This window comes from Macaca fascicularis, chromosome Y (genome assembly GCF_037993035.2).
Source record: "Macaca fascicularis isolate 582-1 chromosome Y, T2T-MFA8v1.1".
Taxonomy (NCBI): domain Eukaryota; kingdom Metazoa; phylum Chordata; class Mammalia; order Primates; family Cercopithecidae; genus Macaca; species Macaca fascicularis.
Genome location: NC_132903.1, coordinates 8,977,228 through 8,997,101, shown reverse-complemented (window position 1 = coordinate 8,997,101; position 19,874 = coordinate 8,977,228).

Sequence of the window (19,874 nt, the reverse complement as noted above, 5' to 3'; positions counted from 1 at the left end):
TGAATAGTGCCACAATAAACATACGTATGCATGTGTCTTTATTGCAGCATGATTTATAATCCTTTGGGTATAGACCCAGTAATGGGATGGCTGGGTCATATGGTACATCTAGTTCTAGATCCTTGAGGAATTGCCATACTGTTTTCCATAATGGTTGAACTAGTTTACAATCCCACCAACAGTGTAAAAGTGTTCCTATTTCTCCACATCCTCTCCAGCACCTGTTGTTTCCTGACTTTTTAATAATTGCCATTCTAACTGGTATGAGATGGTATCTCATTGTGGTTTTGATTTGCATTTCTCTGATGGCCAGTGGTGATGAGCATTTTTTCATGTGTCTGTTGGCTGTATGGATGTCTTCTTTTGAGAAATATCTGTTCATATCCTTTGCCCACTTTTTGATGGGGTTGTTTTTTTCTTGTAAATTTGTTTGAGTTCTTTGTAGGTTCTGGATATTAGCCCTTTGTCAGATGAGTAGATTGCAAAAATTTTCTCCCATTCTGTAGGTTGCCTGTTCACTCTGATGGCAGTTTCTTTTGCTGTGCAGAAGCTCTTTAGTTTAATTGGATCCGATTTGTCAATTTTGGCTTTTGCTGCTGTTGCTTTTGGTGTTTTAGACATGAAGTCTTTGCCCATGCCTATGTCCTGAATGGTACTACCTAGGTTTTCCTCTAGGATTTTTATTGTATTAGGTCTAACATTTAAGTCTCGAATCCATCTTGAATTAATTTTCATATAAAGAGTAAGTAAAGGATCCAGTTTCAGCTTTCTACTTATGGCTAGCCAATTTTCCCAGCACCATTTATTAAATAGGGAATCCTTTCCCCATTTCTTGTTTCTCTCAGGTTTGTCAAAGATCAGATGGCTGTAGATGTGTGGTATTATTTCTGAAGACTCTGTTCTGTTCCATTGGTCTATATCTCTGTTTTGGTACCAGTACCATGCTGTTTTGGTTACTGTAGCCTTGCAGTATAGTTTGAAGTCAGGTAGCGTGATGCCTCCAGCTTTGTTCTTTTGACTTAGGATTGTCTTGGAGATGTGGGCTCTTTTTTGGTTCCATATGAACTTTAAAGCAGTTTTTTCCAATTCTGTGAAGAAATTCGTTGGTAGCTTGATGGGGATGGCATTGAATCTGTAAATTACCTAGGAGAGTGTGGCCATTTTCACGATATTGATTCTTCCAATCCATGAGCATGGTATGTTCTTCCATTTGTTTGTGTCCTCTTTTATTTCACTGAGCAGTGGTTTGTAGTTTTCCTTGAAGAGGTCCTTTACATACCTTGTAAGTTGGATTCCTAGGTATTTTATTCTCTTTGAAGCCATTGTGAATGGCAGTCCACTCATGATTTGGCTCTCTGTTTGTCTGTTACTGGTCTATAAGAATGCTTGTGATTTTTGCACATTGATTTTGTATCCTGAGACTTTGCTGAAGTTGCTTATCAGCTTAAGGAGATTTTGCGCTGAGACAATGGGATTTTCTAAATATACAATCATGTCATCTGCAAAGAGGGACAATTTGACTTCTTCTCCTAACTGAATACCCTTGATTTCTTTCTCTTGCCTGATTGCCCTAGCCAGAACTTCCAACACTATGTTGAATAGGAGTGGTGAGAGAGGGCATCCCTGTCTTGTGTCTGTTTTCAAAGGGAATTTTTCCAGTTTTTGCCCATTCAGTATGATATTGGCTGTGGGTTTGTCATAAATAGCTCTTATTATTTTGAAGTACATTCCGTCAATACCGAATTTATTGAGCGTTTTTAGCATGAAGGGCTGTTGAATTTTGTCAAAAGCCTTTTCTGCAAGTATTGAAATAATCATGTGCTTCTTGCTTTGGTTCTGTTTATATGCTGGATTATGTTTATTGATTTGCGAATGTTGAACCAGCCTTGCGTCCGAGGGATGAAGCCCACTTGATCATGGTGGATAAGCTTTTTGATGTGTTGCTGAATCCGGTTTGCCAGTATTTTATTGAGGATTTTTGCATCGATGTTCATCAGGGATATTGGTCTAAAATTCTCTTTTTTTGGTGTGTCTCTGCCAGGCTTTGGTATCAGGATGATGTTGGCCTCATAAAATGAGTTAGGGAGGATTCCCTCTTTTACTATTGATTGGAATAGTTTCAGAAGGAATGGTACCAGCTCCTCCTTGTACCTCTGGTAGAATTCAGCTGTGAATCCATCTGGTCCTGGACTTTTTTTGGTTGGTAGGCTATTAATTATTGCCTCAATTTCAGAGCCTGCTATTGGTCTATTCAGAGATTCAACTTCTTCCTGGTTTAGTCTTGGAAGAGTGTAAGGGTCCAGGAAATTATCTATTTCTTCTAGATTTTCCAGTTTATTTGCATAGAGGTGTTTATAGTATTCTCTGAGAGATCTGCTGTTAGTCTGATGGGTTTCCCTTTGTGGGTAACCCGACCTTTCTCTCTGATGGTAGTTTGTATTTCTGTGGGGTCGGTGGTGATATCCCCTTTATCATTTTTTATTGCATCAATTTGATTCTTCTCTCTTTTCTTCTTTATTAGTCTTGCTAGCGGTCTGTCAATTTTGTTGATCTTTTCAAAAAACCAACTCCTGGATTCATTGATTTTTTGGAGAGTTTTTTGTGTCTCTATCTCCTTCAGTTCTGCTCTGATCTTAGTTATTTCTTAGCTTCTGCTAGCTTTTGAATGTGTTTGCTCTTGCTTCTCTAGTTCTTTTAATTGCGATGTTGGAGTGTCAATTTTAGATCTTTCCTGCTTTCTCTTGTGGGCATTTGGTGCTATAAATTTCCCTCTACACACTGCTTTAAATGTGTCCCAGCGATCCTGGTATGTTTTATCTTTGTTCTCATTGGTTTCAAAGAACATCTTTATTTCTGCTTTCATTTCGTTATGTACCCAGTAATCATTCAGGAGCAGGTTGTTCAGTTTCCATGTAGTTGAGCACTTTTGATTGAGTGTCTTAGTCTTGAGTTCTAGTTTCATTGCAATGTGGTCTGAGAGACAGTTTGTTATAATTTCTGTTCTTGTACATTTGCTGAGGAGTGCTTTACTTCCAATTATGTGGTCAATTTTGGAGTAAGTGCGATGTGGTGCTGAGAAGAAGGTACATTCGGTTGATTTGGGGTGGAGAGTTCTATAGATGTCTATTAGGTCTGCTTGCTGCAGAGATGAGTTCAATTCCTGGATATCCTTGTTAACTTTCTGTCTCGTTGATCTGTCTAATGTTGACAGTGGAGTGTTGACGTCTCCCATTATTATTGTATGGGAGTCTAAGTCTCTTTGTAAGTCTCTAAAGACTTGCTTTATGAATCTGGGTGCTCCTGTATTGGGTGCATATATATTTAGGATAGTTAGCTCTTCCTGTTGAATTGATCCCTTTACCATTATGTTATGGCCTTCTTTGTCTCTTTTGATCTTTGATGGTTTAAAGTCTGTTTTTTCAGAGACTAGTATTCAAACCCCTGCTTTTTTTTGTTCTCCATTTGCTTGGTAAATCTTCCTCCATCCCTTTATTTTGAGCCTATGTATGTCTCTGCGTGTGAGATGGGTCTCCTGAATACAGCAGACTGATGGGTCTTGACTCTTTATCCAGTTTGCCAGTCTGTGTCTTTTAATTGGAGCATTTAGTTCATTTACATTTAAGGTTAATATTGTTATATGTGAACTTGATCCTGCCATTATGATATTAACTGGTTATTTTGCTCGTTAGTTGATGCAGTTTCTTCCTAGCCTCGATGGTCTTTACATTTTGGCATGTTTTTGCGATGGCTGGTACCGGTTGTTCCTTTCCATGTTGAGTGCTTCCTTCAGGCTCTCTTGTAAGGCAGGCCTAGTGGTGACAAAATCTCTAAGCATTTGCTTATCTGTAAAGGATTTTATTTCTCCTTCACTTATGAAACTTAGTTTGGCTGGATATGAAATTCTGGGTTTAAAATTCTTTTCTTTAAGAATGTTGAATATTGGCCCCCACTCTCTTCTGGCTTGGAGAGTTTCTGCCGAGAGATCTGCTGTTAGTCTGATGGGCTTCCCTTTGTGGGTAACCCGACCTTTCTCTCTGGCTGCCCTTAAGATTTTTTCCTTCATTTCAACTTTGGTGAATCTGGCAATTATGTGTCTTGGAGTTGCTCTTCTCAAGGAGTGTCTTTGTGGCATTCTCTGTATTTCCTGGATTTGAATGTTGGCCTGCCCTACTAGGTTGGGGAAATTCTCCTGGATAATATCCTGAAGAGTGTTTTCCATCTTGGTTCCATTTTCCCCCTCACTTTCAGGCACCCCAATCAGACGTAGATTTGGTCTTTTTACATAATCCCATACTTCTTGCAGGCTTTGTTCATTTATTTTTCTTCTTTTTTCTTTAGGTTTCTTTTCTCGCTTCATTTCGTTCATTTGATCCTCATATACTCTTTCTTACAGCTGATACTCTTTCTTCCAGTTGATCGAGTCGGTTACTGAAGCTTGTGCATTTGTCACGTATTTCTCATTTCATGGTTTTCATCTCTTTCATTTCATTTATGACCTTCTATGCATTAATTACTCTAGCCATCAATTCTTCCACTTTTTTTTCAAGATTTTTAGAGTCTTTTTGCTGGGTACGTAATTCCTCCTTTAGCTCTGAGAAGTTTGATGGACTGACGCCTTCTCTCATCTCGTCAAAGTCATTCTCCGTCAAGCTTTAATCCGTTGCTGGCGATGAGCTGTGCTCCTTTGCCGGGGGAGATGTGCTCTTATTTTTTGAATTTCCAGCTTTTTTGCCCTGCTTTTTCCCCATCTTTGTGGTTTTATCTGCCTCTGGTCTTTGATGATGGTGACGTACTGATGGGGTTTTAGTGTAGGTGTCCTTCCTGTTTGATAGTTTTCCTTCTAACAGTCAGGACCCTCAGCTGTAGGTCTGTTGGAGATTGCTTGAGGTGCACTCCAGACCCTGTTTGCCTGGGTGTCAGCAGCAGAGGCTGCAGAAGATAGAATATTGCTGAACAGCGAGTGTACCTGTCTGATTCTTGCTTTGGAAGCTTCCTCTCAGGGGGGTACTCCACCCTGTGAGGTGTGGGGTGTCAGACTGCCCCTAGTGGGGGATGTCTCCCAGTTAGGCTACTCAGGGGTCAGGGACCCACTTGAGCAGGCAGTCTGTCCATTCTCAGATCTCAACCTCCGTGTTGGGAGATCCACTGCTCTCTTCAAAGCTGTCAGACAGAGTCGTTTGCGTCTGCAGAGGTTTCGGCTGCGTTTGTTATTGTTTACTGTGCCCTGTCCCCACAGGTGGAGTCTACAGAGACAGGGAGGTTTCCTTGAGCTGCTATGAGCTCCACCCTGTTCGAGCTTCCCAGCAGCTTTGTTTACCTACTTAAGCCTCAGCAATGGTGGGTGCCCCTCCCCCAGCCTCGCTGCTGCCTTGCCGGTAGATCACAGACTGCTGTGCTAGCAATGAGGGAGGCTCCGTGGGCGTGGGACCCTCCCTGCCAGGTGTGGGATATAATCTCCTGGTGTGCCTGTTTGCTTAAAGCGCAGTATTGGGGTGGGAGTTACCCAATTTTCCAGGTGTTGTGTGTCTCAGTTCCCCTGGCCAGGAAAAGGGATTCCCTTCCCTCTTGTGCTTCCCAGGTGAGGTGATGCTTCGCCCTGCTTCAGCTCTCACTGGTCGGGCTGCAGCAGCTGACCAGCACTGATCGTCCGGCACTCCCTAGTTAGGTGAACCCAGTACCTCAGTTGAAAAGGCAGAAATCACCGGTCTTCTGTGTCGCTCATGCTGGAAGTTGAAGACTCTAATTTTGTATTTTTAATATAGGTGATGTTTTCCCATGATGATCAGACTGGTCTTGAACTCCTGACCTCGGGTCTACTACCTCAGCCTCTCAAAGTGCTGGGATTACACGAGTGAGCCACCATGTCTGGTCTTTTTTTTTTTTGAGACAACTTCTTGCTTGGTCACCCAGGCTGAAGTGCACTGGCACAATCTTCATTCACTGCAGCTTTGACCTCACTGGCTCAAGCTGTCCTCCTGCCTCAGCCTCCCACATAGCTGGGACTATATGTGTGCCACACAAACCAGGCAATTTTTGTTAACTTGTTTAGTGATGAAGTACTGTTATATTGCCCAAGTTGGTATCAAATTCCTGGACTCAAAGTGTCTTCTTAGTTTAAGCTCCCAAAATTGCTGGAATTACAGTGGCGAGTCAATGTAAACCGCCTTGTCACTTTTTAATAACTGTTTAAATGCCACTCTGCAAAATTAGCAAGTCAATTTTTACTTTTGAAATTCAAAATTCTAAGTTCAGCTACATTTTCATAAAGAGTTACCATAGTATAACCATATCCACATTCAATGCTTGTCACAACTCTATTGAGATAATTTGCAAAACAGCACTTTTCACCTCCTCCATCCCAACTGTAGAAGCAGAACAGTTCATGGGGGAGAGCACATGGGCATATTTATAGGTCAAATGGGAAGTGACACGTGTCACTCCCCCTAACATTTCACTGGCAAGAGCTCACATAGCCCCATTTAACTGCAAAAGAGATGGATGAATGGAGTCTACCAAGAAGAAGAGGATAATTTGAGTGTTGGTGATCAGCTAGCAATCTGCTTCAACTGTCCCATCATCAGTTTATTCCCAGTGCATAGAGTAGGGACTGGTATGTAGTAAGTGGTCAAAAATGTATCTGCTGAGTGAACAGGTTTGATTTTTTTGGTCAGAGTTACATACAGAAACATAGAGAAACATATAAAACTAGGTCAGAAACACATAGAACTTGGTTAAGTAACTTTTTTATATATGCCACCAAATGCACAAGCAACAACATAAGATTAAATTGGACTGTATCAAATTTAAAAATCTGCTGCAAAAAATTCACAAAAAAATGAAAAGGCAACCCGAAGAAAAGGAGAAACACATTTGAAAATCACATATTTGGTAAAGATCTAGCATGCAGAATACATAAAAGCCTATTACAACTCAACAACAAAAAGATAAAACACCCAATTAAAAGTTAGGTGAAGAACTTAAGCTGACATTTATCTAAGGAAGATACATAAATTACCAATAAATACATGAAAAGTTGCTTAACATCATCAACCATTAGGGAAAATGCAAATCAAAACCACAATAAGATACCACTTCACACCTACTATGATAATTATATTATTATTATTATTTTTGAGACAGAGTCTTGCTTTGCCACCCAGGCTGGAGTATGGTAGCCTGATCTCAGCTCACTGCAACCTCTACTTCCCAAGTTCAAGTGATTCTCCTGCCATGGCCTCCCGAGTAGCTGGGATTACAGGTGCATGCCACTACACCCAGCTAATTTTTTTTTGTATTTTTAGTAGAGATGGGTTTTCCCCATGTTGCCCAGGCTGGTCTTGAACTCCTGACCTCAGGTGATCTGCTTGCCTCGGCCTCCCAAAGTGCTGGGATTACAGGTGCAAGCCACTGTGTCCAGCCTATATAAAAATGTTTTTAGATGGAAAGTAGCAAGTGTCTGTGGGGATCTGGATAAATTGGAACCCTCATATACTTCTGGAGGAAATGTAAAATGGTTCAGGCTACATGTAAAACAGTTTGGTAATTCTTCAAAATGTTAAACAGAAACTTACCGTATAACCCAACGTAATACTCCTAGGTATATAAACAAAATAATTGTGGCCGGGCGCGGTGGCTCAAGCCTGTAATCCCAGCACTTTGGGAGGCCGAGACGGGCGGATCACGAGGTCAGGAGATCGAGACCATCCTGGCTAACACGGTGAAACCCTGTCTCTACTAAGAAATACAAAAAATAGCCGGGCGAGGTGGCAGCGCCTGTAGTCCCAGCTACTCGGGAGGCTGAGGCCGGAGAATGGTGTGAACCCGGGAGGCGGAGCTTGCAGTGAGCTGAGATCCGGCCACTGCACTACAGCCTGGGCGACAGAGTGAGACTCCGTCTCAAAACAAAACAAAACAAAACAAAACAAAATAATTGAAAATAGAAAAAATAAAATAAAACAGTTGAGTGAGGCATTGCAACAGCCAAGGGCAAATAATATTTTAAGAAGAAAAAATAGCTTCATTAAATACTTTTCACAGGTAATATGGGGAAACACAAATGACCGCTGAACTTGATAGTAAGGAAATTATTGGTAACCTTGAATAAAAAAGAATAAAAGAATAGAAATATTTAGTGTAAACCTGAATGATGTATATTTAGAACATAATATGAGGTGAGGAAATGAGAGATTTGATGGTAAGAAAAGGAAAATACGTGGAGTCAGAGTTGATTTGGTGTCCCAACAGTGTGTTTTTGTTTTGTTTTGTTTTGTTTGTTTGTTTTAGACTGAGTCTCACTCTGTCAGCAGAGTGGAGTACAGTGGCACGATCTCAGCTCATTGCAACCTCCACCTCCTGGGTTCAAGTGATTCTCTTGACTCAGTCTCCTGAGTAGCTGGGATTACAGGTGCATGCCACCATGCCCAGCTAATTTTTGTATTTTTAGTAGAGACAAGGTTTCACCATGTTGTTCAGGCTGGTCTCGAATCCCTGACCCAGTGATCTGCCTGCCCTGGCCTCCCAAAGTGCTGGGATTATAGCTGTGAGGCACTGTGCCCAGCCGAGAGTGTATTTTTAAGAATACACTTACAGCATACCTTTGTGCTGATGTGAATGATTAAGTGAAATCAATGATTGCAAAGAGCAAGGGGATAATTGCAGAAGAAAAAAAGTATTGATAAAACAAGAGGAATATCAGAGGACTAGTAGATAGTATCTATACCAAAAGTAGAAGATCTGGCCTCACATGAGAACAGGTTATGTTTATACATTGTACAGAAGAAAAAGAAATGTTTACAATACAGTTACAAATGTAGGTAAGATGGTGAATTCGGTGGTAAAGATATAAGGGAATTCTCTGTTGATTCTTCTGTTCTCTCAGTGAAGGAAGAGGAAAGGTCATAAAATGACAGGCATGAGACAATGGGTTTCTGAAGAACAGAGAAGAGGGTAAGGTGGTGAACAGTTGGTTTTCATAGTAGAAAAGGACACATAACATGGAAAGATTGCTCCTTTGAGATATGCAGTCAAGAATTTCAGGTGACTTCAATCAGTCTACTCTTGAAATTTTCTATACTTCAAATGAGCTCTGGATTTTGAAGAAGAAACAGAAATGATCTGTAAGTGACAAAAAGGAGCAAAGTAGCCACTTACTCCACCTCTAATCTCTGGGGTAGGCAAGGGAAACAGATTTCACATGAAAGGACTGCAGGGGAAGCTATGCCCTCAGAACACAGCTATATTCCAGTTATAACATGAAAAGGGAAAAATTTGAAGCTAATGGGGAGTTTCTTAATGACAGACTATGAGTTATGGAGAGCAGAAAAGAAGGCTAATGATGATGGAGAGCTTGGTTTCATTTTGTTATGTGTATAACAGTATGTGTAGAAGTGGCCAGGCAATGATGAATAATCTGCAGGTTGGTGACTTAAAAGTGATGAGACAAGACGGAATTAATCTGATGGTCTCAGGATCACTAATGAGATTAAGCTACACTCCAGAGCATTTATCCAGAATATGAGAGATACTTAAGACTGTTCTTTTCTGTACCTCGTATGAGAGTCTAGGAAGTGAGTAAAGACCTTCTGCATGTTGAATGCCTAATTAAGATTGACCTAGAGCTCAGAAGAATCCAATAAAACACCAATAAAAAAGTTTCTCTAAATACCATGTATTCTACTCTCTGATCCAGTCTTCCAAGGATACACTATTGAGAACATTGGAGAGGGAAGATTTGAAAAGAGAGGAGTGTGTATGCTCAGGAGTGTGGGCCTGAATAACAAAGACCAGTACTGGGTTGCTATTATAGGCATATGAAGCTCTGCACTATTCTTGAACAACCCAACATGCCTGTACATGCAAGGCCCAGATACACGAAGGGCCCAAACACCAACACTTACTGGGCACCTTCAAAGCCAAAGCTGAGGATGCAGAGAGGCTGAAGGGAAGCATATTAGTTCAATGTAGGAATATATTTACTTGGGCTTTCTAAATGGCAGATGGGAAAAACAGAAAGAAAGGTAAATAGGTCTTTTTTATCTAACTTCTCTCCTCAGGAAGAAGCACTTGAAGTTTTATTTCCTACATAAATTCACTTGCTAAAACTCCAGGAAACTCATCAGTGGGCAGATGTTCTCACATAAGTATAGTTACTAGCAAGCATTTAATCAAAATCATGACTGCATCTGGCTCTCATTAAAAAGGTTTATCTTTGTTATTGTGTTTTAAAATAACTGTTCCCCATGCTTATAAATCCTGACTGAGAACATGAATTCAACTTGCCTCAGGTGCTTTGTGGTTACACCTTCCTGCTAGAAATCAGCACAGTCTCCAGAGAATGAATTTGGGGAGTATTGCCAAAGTGTTGTTTTTGTGTGTTTTTAAATGTGTATCCACTGGAATGTCTAGGATTTACACATAGTCAGGGCAATGCACTCCTAAGATTTAATTGTTTTGGACAAATGCTTACAACATACATGAGAGTCATGGCAGGAGAAGGAAAGTATTCACTGAATCTCCAACAGAGATATGAGCTCAAACGCTGAAATCCCTTAGTCACATTTTGAGTTAAGTCTTACCCACTCAGTCTATTTTTGCATTTCTACGAAAATTTAAAAAGCTGGAGATGATATTTCCTTTTGAGGCTACTGTAAAGATTATGTGATCCATGAAAAGAGCATAGCACCACAATCCACAGATGAGAGAAAATAATTACCAATTATATCCTGATAAGGAATTTGTATCCAAAATATATAATGTATACATACAAATCAATGAGGAAAAGATAAGTAACCCAGTTTGAAATGGGCAAAGAATATGAAGACGCATTTCTCTCAAGGAGGATATGCAAGTGACTAACAAACACATTAGAAAATGCTTGACATCATCAATCATCAAGGAATTGCAATCAAAACCTGCCCCTTAGGGGCTGTCCCCACTGACATTCCCCTCTCCTTCCCCTATATTCAGTCTACCCTTAAGACCCATCTGCATTAGGTCCCAGGGGCTCTGGAATTCCTCCACTTCTCTCTACCATCATTCACCTCAGCTCCTCCAGTCTCCTAATAACAGATCTCCCCTTGAAATAGGTTCTCTATTAAGAGCCAAAGTGATCTGTTAAAAAGGCAACTTGAATCCTATCACCTCACTGTTCAAAAGAGTTCTAATTTTGTATGACTCTGAAAACAAACAAGGAAATCAGCATTTTGACCCTCAATGGCCCAAGGGATCTGGCCCCTCTTACCACCTCTGTCAGCCTCCCATTTTCTGTGGCCTCCAGCTCCTCTGTCACCTCAAGCTGTTCTGTGTCCCCTCTGCCAAGGACCCTCTCCTCCTTTCTAGCTCCATTTGAGCATCATTATCTCAGTTCAGTGCTCTCTCCTTTTACACCAAACCAGAATCCTTTGTACTACACCGGAAAAGAACCACATTCTTCTTCAGAGCTCTCCTCTGGGATTTTAGTTATTTGTGATCATTACTTTATCCTTTCTATGCAGAGTCAGACATAATACCCACAAGAGCAAAGACCTTTTTCCCTTGTTGTGTACCCAGTACCCAGAGTTTAGTTGCTGCTCAACAGATATTTGTTTGTTGAATCAATGAATGAGTAATCAACTTCTGAGCAGTCTTTGCTCAGATATAGTATGTCTAGTATTATAATTTAAGAAATAGAAAGATTGGCACACCAAGGATATGGCATATTTAGTCCTCTTTTAATCATCAACATGGACAGAATTTTCTAATCAAGAATTTTCAGGATTTGAAAGAAACCTCTGTGTATATGCATGTGATTTTCAAGGCAAATATGAAACTCCTTCAAAGGGAATAGGTGATTTGTACAATTCAGGGAAAGACTTACTTCCAGAAAAATGACTTGAAGAGGACACATATTGGGCAAATTGAAAATGTGCAAATTAAATCCATTGGCCCCTGCTCACATGGAACTCTGGACACACACTGCTCTAAAGCAAAGGAATTTTTTTTGTTTGTTTGTTGTTTTTGTTTTTGTTGTTGTTGTTTGTTTTTGTTTTTTTTTTTCCTTTTAGAGAGTTATTTCTGAATTGGGTGGCTAACTGGATTTGGTGACACACCCAACTACCACAGATGCTCTGGCTTGGGAAGGCCCCCAAATCAGTGCAGCCTATTTTACCTCCAGCTGGCCGGTTAAGCTCAGATACTCCCTGGTTCTGCTCAAAACATAGGGTCCATTCCCCAGTCTGGACTGCCTGCGTTTAAGTGGTGTGGTTATTCTACCTCACCTCAGAGGCTCAACTGAAATCTGACACAGTCCAGGCCTCCTCTCCCTTTTAGAGATGTCTCTTTTTGGAATTGCTGGGATCTGAAACAGCCTGTTTTGTTTGTTTTCCACAGTCTGTGTTATCCTTTTGTATCATATCAGGAAATCAACAAGATGTAATCTTCTACAGGAAGATGTTTCCAACAAAGCATCCAGAGGAATCTATGGAAACTCTATTGTTTATTTAGCAAGGGCTGCCCCTGAGAGAATATCTGGGCTCATACCAGAAGGAAGGTCTAGCACATGGAGGAATTGTCTCAGTAGTACAGTGCACAACAGCAAACGGTCCTATTCACAACAAATACGGTGCGAATGGGGCCCTGGAGGTGTGCACTACAGTCTGGAGCTAGAGATAACCATTTTAGAGATGAGTAACTTGAAACTCAGATTCATAACCTGCCTAAGGACTGACAGCTAATGAATGCCAGAACTAGGATTTGAATCCACACTATAATTCTTTGACATTTCAGCACTTAGAGCCTCTTAGCTAAAACACTCATCACTTTTTTGGTGACAGTAAAACTTCCTCTGACTTCCCTCAGATCTGACTGCCTCTCAGAGTACTATATTACACAGGTAGGCTTAACTGGCCTTTTTCTAAAAACAAGTAAAATGATAGAAAATGTGAAGAGGCTCTGATTGTTTTTGGAACATCCATTAAAAAAAAGAGAGACTCTTAACATTTGGGCTGGAATTAAAATGCAGCAGCAGCTACCTAGCACAGGGCAGCAGTTATGAACCATAACACAGTGACACAGTGCACGGAAGCTATAAGGAGGTTTGGTGGAGGCAGCCATGGTAATGGTGAGGGCTGAAATCTGTGACCTCTTCTGGCAGGTTCTGGTGGGTTTGGAGCCTCGAGATGCCTGTCTGGCTTGGCTGAAGTAGGAGGTGGGTCTGAGACGCCACTTAGCCTACAGAGAGATTCCATCATTGGAATTACTGGGGTGCCCATCAGTGCTGTAGGGGCATCTGAGTGGTATAGCACAGTATCTGCCCCATATTGTGGGCCCTGCCTTACTCAGGTGACAACGTAGCGAGAGAATGACAGCTCTGTGCTTGGTAATCCTCTGGCTGCTCAGAATGGAAATGAATAGCTGTATCCCTGGCACGAATTGGGGGCCGACCTCATATCTCCTCTGTACCCTGGTCCTCCAAATGACAGGAATTCAAGAGGCCTTCCCCATCTGGGCCTCTGGTATAGAGTCAGTCAAAAGAAATTCACCTCTGTCCTCACAGAACCTGGAAGGCATGGTACAGGCTCGTGGGGTGGTTGTGATGTGAATGGGTGTGATTCAAGTTTGGGGCCGGTACTGCTTGGCTAGAGGATGCTGGGAATTGTACATCTCACTCAGACATGGTGTGGGTATGAATGAAAACAAGGCTTCGGGTGAAGCTCTGAGTTCCCAGAGGCTTGTTATTTATCCCCATCCTCTCTGATTTGTAGTTTCAGTGGTGATTCTCCAGAGAAGAAATGCATAACAGGAAGATGAGGAAATTGAAAGGTAAACTCAGTGCCAGAAACAAATGACAAGCAGAAGAAAATGAAAAGAATGTAGGAGACTTGTCTTCCAAAGCCGGAGACATGGCAAACTCTTTCAGGACAGTGTGGAGTCTCCAAGGAGATAAAGTGCCCTGTTCAAGAAGACAAGGGAGAACAGTTGTCCCCTGCTGGCTGGCTGTATAGGGTAGGTGTGGAGGGTTAGGATGTGCAGAATGGATCTGCCAGACACAGCAGGGCCCTGGTAGGGGGTTGAACTGGGCACTCCAATCCTGGAAAGGATGCCGGGGACAGGGATGCTGAGGAAGTCGGAGAGCTTGGTACAACTGAAGAAAATTGATTATTGGGCAACTTGTGCTAAAACTAGGAGACCTGCCAAACACAAGGCCTCTTGCCAACAGCTGGATTGGGGGCTGGTTCCCCTGGTGTTTTGTGTTACCTACCTTTGGCTTGGCTTGACCTCTCCTTGTGAGCTCACCTGAGCCCTGCCAGGGCCAGGTTCCTGACAGTATTGGTTTTCACACCTCCCCTAGAAAGGTGTCATTAATGACCCAATGTCAGAATGCAAGAGGTCAGGTTATTTCTTCTAGCCCTCATGACTGGAGCCCTAGTCCTTGTGCCACCACTATTCCAGCTGGAGGGTCTGGACCATCCAGTGCCTGTCTCCTCTGCAGGCCCTCCAGGAGCAATTGGGTCAAATCCATGGACACCCTCGGCTACAAACCAAGGTGGTTGTTCATCCCAACTTTGCAGGGCAGTGTCCATCTCCTCCAGCTACTTGGTGACCTAACAACTCCAGGAACGCTGTCAGCTGCCTTCATCCACTTAAACCCCTTAAACTCCTCTGGTTTGGCCAAGAAAATGTCATGGGGGAGGGGAGGGGCTCACCTCCTAGCTTTTCTCAATATAGTCCTGTAGATACAGGTAATCTGTAAATGAAGAAGTAATTCTGTGTCTGCACCTACTCTTGCAGAATGTTCAAGGAAGTATTCTGTGTTAATATTAATGCCAAAAAGGTGTTTTAAAAGGTTTTGTACTCAGCACATCATATGAACACACATTACTTCTGTCATTTCAGGGCATCGAGTCTAGCTGGCGGCCTTGTTATGTGCTATTTTAACTTTGGTCAAGTGTCTATCATGTGTTTATGTCATACAGAAAGTATTAAGGCTTTAAGTAGACGCAACTGGCAAACCTTGGAGATGACTGTCTTGACCAAAACAACAGCCTGTCTCTTTTCTTGTTTAGTTACTTATGGCAATAAATCTTCTATGAGTTAGTGCACTATAAGGAGTGAGTGCTTATCATGTTGCTATGAAAAGTCTTGGTCTAATGTCCAAAGGACTCCAGCCAACAGCTCCCACGCACTCTTTATAAGTTTCCAACTCCTGGCAATATGATGACCTGGGAGAGGAAGATAAACTTCCCATGAAAAGCTGCAGAGCCAGCTAAGCTTGCTGTGCTTCCTCGTCATTTGTAGAAAGAAATGGCAAGTGGAACTCAGAGGCCACCAGGTGAGAGGTACAGCCACCTCCCCCTTTCTGGGATAGTGGAGACAAATACCTCTTTAAAACAAACAAACAAACAAACAAACAAAAAAACCCTCACATCAATATATTGTTTCCAAGCTTTTAAGTAAATTATTTAATAGCCAAGAGCTTATTAAAATCAAATATATTTGTACGCCAGGAGGGGTTGCTCACACCTCTAATCCCAGCACTTTGGGAGGCCGACGTAGGTGGATCACCTGAGGTCAGGAGAATGAGACGAGTTTGGCCAACATAGCGAAACCCCGTCTCTACTAAAAATACAAAAATTAGCTGGGTGTGGTGGCACATGCTTGTAATCCCAGTTACTTAGGAGGCTGAGGCAGGAGAATTGCTTGAACCTGGGAGGTTGAAGTTGCAGTGAACTGAGATGGCAACACTGTATCCAGCCTGGGTGCAGAGTAAGACTCCGTCTTGGAAAAAAACACACACACGCACACACACACACATTTGCAATATATTTTTAAAAGCACAATTTAAGACCTTTCTGCTGCCACATTATATCATTGCTTCTTCTTGACAAACTCCCCACCCAACCCTCAGAGCTTAAAAAGTTTGAAGGCCCTGTTCAAAGAGAACACAACTATTTTAATGACATTTTCCACAAACAAGTTATTAATATCTATACAGCACTTTGATTTAATAAAAACATTATCTCTTGGCACATATCTTAAAGGATCATGACTTTAAAAATATATGCTAGTTAGCAACACACCAAGACAAAAACACCACTCTTAACTTTGAAAAGCAAACAGTTCCAGGTTGGAGGGCCTTACCTTGCTCAGCATTGATACATTTTTCAATTAATTGACATTTATGTTGGCTGTATTTGCCATGGGGAAAAAATAAAAGGTGACAATAACTAACTTGAATTCCGAGAGTTTGGCCCTAGTGTCAGGCTTACAATTCCTAAAGGTCCGTTTTTTATTTTTGTTTTTGTTTTTCCCTGGCTTCTCTACACCCTGCTGATTCTGGCAAAAATCAGTCTTCAATGGAGGGCGTTAAGTTAGCTGCAGCTTGAGATCGCGGAGGAAGCTACACAAAATCGTAATACCTGGGACCCGCCCGCATAGCTTGTGAATGAATGGTCTCGGGAGTGGCGTGGGCATCAGGATTTCTAAAAGCTCCCAGTGGATTCTAAGGTGGAGCCAAAGTTGAGTGCCACTGGCCACAGGATCTCTATGAATTGAAACATAGCTAGTTCCCTGTGAAATAAAATGGTTTCTACAAGTAGTAAATAATCAAGGCCCTAAAATCCATTCTTAACATCCTGCATGTACATTTCAAGTGGGAGGCATTCCTGCAATAGAGTCCTGAAAACCCACTGTGATCAGGTGATTTCAGGTGTGATCAGGTGATTCAGCTGTGGCTGAATCCAGGCTTTTTGACTGGGAAGCTGTTTTCAACTTCTTTACCTCCAGAGGTTCGGGAGAGGGTAGTGGGTGAAGTTTAGCACTGTTGGCATGGCAATGAGGGGAGGGAGAAGAATTATTATTGAATCTGCTTAAAGAAATGCAGGTGCATTACTCTCAAGTGCATACAGCCAAAAGGTCAAAATATGGACCTATAGAAAGCCTGAAGAAATGTAGTGGGGGGCGGAGCAAGATGGCCGAATAGGAACAGCTCCAGTCTCCAACTCCCAGCGCGAGCGACACAGAAGACCGGTGATTTCTGCATTTTCAACTGAGGTACTGGGTTCATCTCACTGGGGAGTGCTGGACGATCGGTGCTGGTCAGCTGCTACAGCCCAACCAGCGAGAGCTGAAGCAGGGCAAGGCATTGCCTCACCTGGGAAGCGCAAGGGGGAAGAGAATCCCTTTTCCTAGCCAGGGGAACTGAGACACACAACACCTGGAAAATCGGGTAGCTCCCACCCCAATACTGCGCTTTAAGCAAACAGGCACACCAGGAGATCATATCCCACACATAGCCGGGAGGGTCCCATACCCACGGAGCCTCCCTCATTGCTAGCACAGCAGTCTGTGATCTACAGGCAAGGCAGCAGTGAGGCTGGGGGAGGGGCGCCCGCCATTGCTGAGACTTAAGTAGGTAAACAAAGCTGCTGGGAAGCTCAAACTGGGTGGAGCTCACAGCAGCTCTAGGAAACCTGCCTGTCTCTGTAGACTACACCTCTGGGGACAGGGCAATAACAAACGCAGCCGAAACCTCTGCAGATGCAAACGACTCTGTCTGACAGCTTTGAAGAGAGCAGTGGATCTCCCAACACGGAGGTTGAGATCTGAGAAGGGACAGACTGCCTGCTCAAGTGGGTCCCTGACCCCTGAGTAGCCTAACTGGGAGACATCCCCCACTAGGGGCAGTCTGACACCCCACACCTCACAGGGTGGAGTACACCCCTGAGAGGAAGCTTCCAAAGCAAGAATCAGACAGGTACACTCGCTGTTCAGCAATATTCTATCTTCTGCAGCCTCTGCTGCTGACACCCAGGCAAACAGGGTCTGGAGTGGACCTCAAGCAATCTCCAACAGACCTACAGCTGAGGGTCCTGACTGTTAGAAGGAAAACTATCAAACAGGAAGGACACCATCATCAAAGACCAGAGGCAGATAAAACCACAAAGATGGGGAAAAAGCAGGGCAGAAAAGCTGGAAATTCAAAAAAGAAGAGCGCATCTCCCGCGGCAAAGGAGCGCAGCTCATCGCCAGCAACGGATCAAAGCTGGACGGAGAATGACTTTGACGAGATGAGAGAAGAAGGCTTCAGTCCATCAAATTTCTCAGAGCTAAAGGAGGAATTACGTACCCAGCGCAAAGAAACTAAAAATCTGGAAAAAAAAGTGGAAGAATTGATGGCTAGAGTAATTAATGCAGAGAAGGTCATAAACGAAATGAAAGAGATGAAAACCATGACATGAGAAATACGTGACAAATGCACAAGCTTCAGTAACCGACTCGATCAACTGGAAAAAAGAGTATCTGCGATTGAGGATCAAATGAATGAAATGAAGCGAGAAGAGAAACCAAAAGAAAAAAGAAGAAAAAGAAATGAACAAAGCCTGCAAGAAGTATGGGATTATGTAAAAAGACCAAATCTACGTCTGATTGGGGTGCCTGAAAGTGAGGGGGAAAATGGAACCAAGTTGGAAAACACTCTTCAGGATAACATCCAGGAGAACTTCCCCAACCTAGTAGGGCAGGCCAACATTCAAATCCAGGAAATACAGAGAACGCCACAAAGATATTCCGTGAGAAGAGCAACTCCAAGACACATAATTGACAGATTCACCAAAGTTGAAATGAAGGAAAAAATCTTAAGGGCAGCCAGAGAGAAAGGTCGGGTTACCCACAAAGGGAAGCCCATCAGACTAACAGCAGATCTCTCGGCAGAAACTCTCCAAGCCAGAAGAGAGTGGGGGCCAATATTCAACATTCTTAAAGAAAAGAATTTTAAACCCAGAATTTCATATCCAGCCAAACTAAGTTTCATAAGTGAAGGAGAAATAAAATCCTTTACAGATAAGCAAATGCTTAGAGATTTTGTCACCACTAGGCCTGTCTCACAACAGACCCCGAAGGAAGCACTAAACATGGAAAGGAACAACCGGTACCAGCCATTGCAAAAACATGCCAAAATATAAAGACCATCGAGGCTAGGAAGAAACTGCATCAACTAACGAGCAAACTAACCAGTTAATATCATAATGGCAGGATCAAGTTCACACATAACAATCTTAACCTTAAATGTAAATGGACTAAATGCTCCAATTAAAAGACACAGACTGGCAAACTGGATAACGAGTCAAGACCCATCAGTCTGCTGTATTCAGGAGACCCATCTCACATGCAGAGACATACATAGGCTCAAAATAAAGGGATGGAGGAAGATTTACCAAGCAAATGGAGAACAAAAAAAAGCAGGGGTTGCAATACTAGTCTCTGATAAAACAGACTTTAAACCATCAAAGATCAAAAGAGACAAAGAAGGCCATTACATAATGGTAAAGGGATCAATTTAACAGGAAGAGCTAACTATCCTAAATATATATGCACCCAATACAGGAGCACCCAGATTCATAAAGCAAGTCCTTAGAGACTTACAAAGAGACTTAGACTCCCATACAATAATAATGGGAGACTTCAACACTCCACTGTCAACATTAGACAGATCAACGAGACAGAAAGTTAACAAGGATATCCAGGAATTGAACTCATCTCTGCAGCAAGCAGACCTAATAGACATCTATAGAACTCTCCACCCCAAATCAGCAGAATATACATTCTTCTCAGCACCACATCGTACTTACTCCAAAATCGACCACGTAATTGGAAGTGAAGCACTCCTCAGCAAGTGTACAAGAACAGAAATTATAAAAAACTGTCTCTTAGACCACAGTGCAATCAAACTAGAACTCAGGACTAAGAAACTCAATCAAAACCGCTCAACTACATGGAAACTGAACAACCTGCTCCTGAATGACTACTGGGTACATAATGAAATGAAGGCAGAAATAAAGATGCTCTTTGAAACCAATAAGAACAAAGATACAACATACCAGAATCTCTGGGACACATTT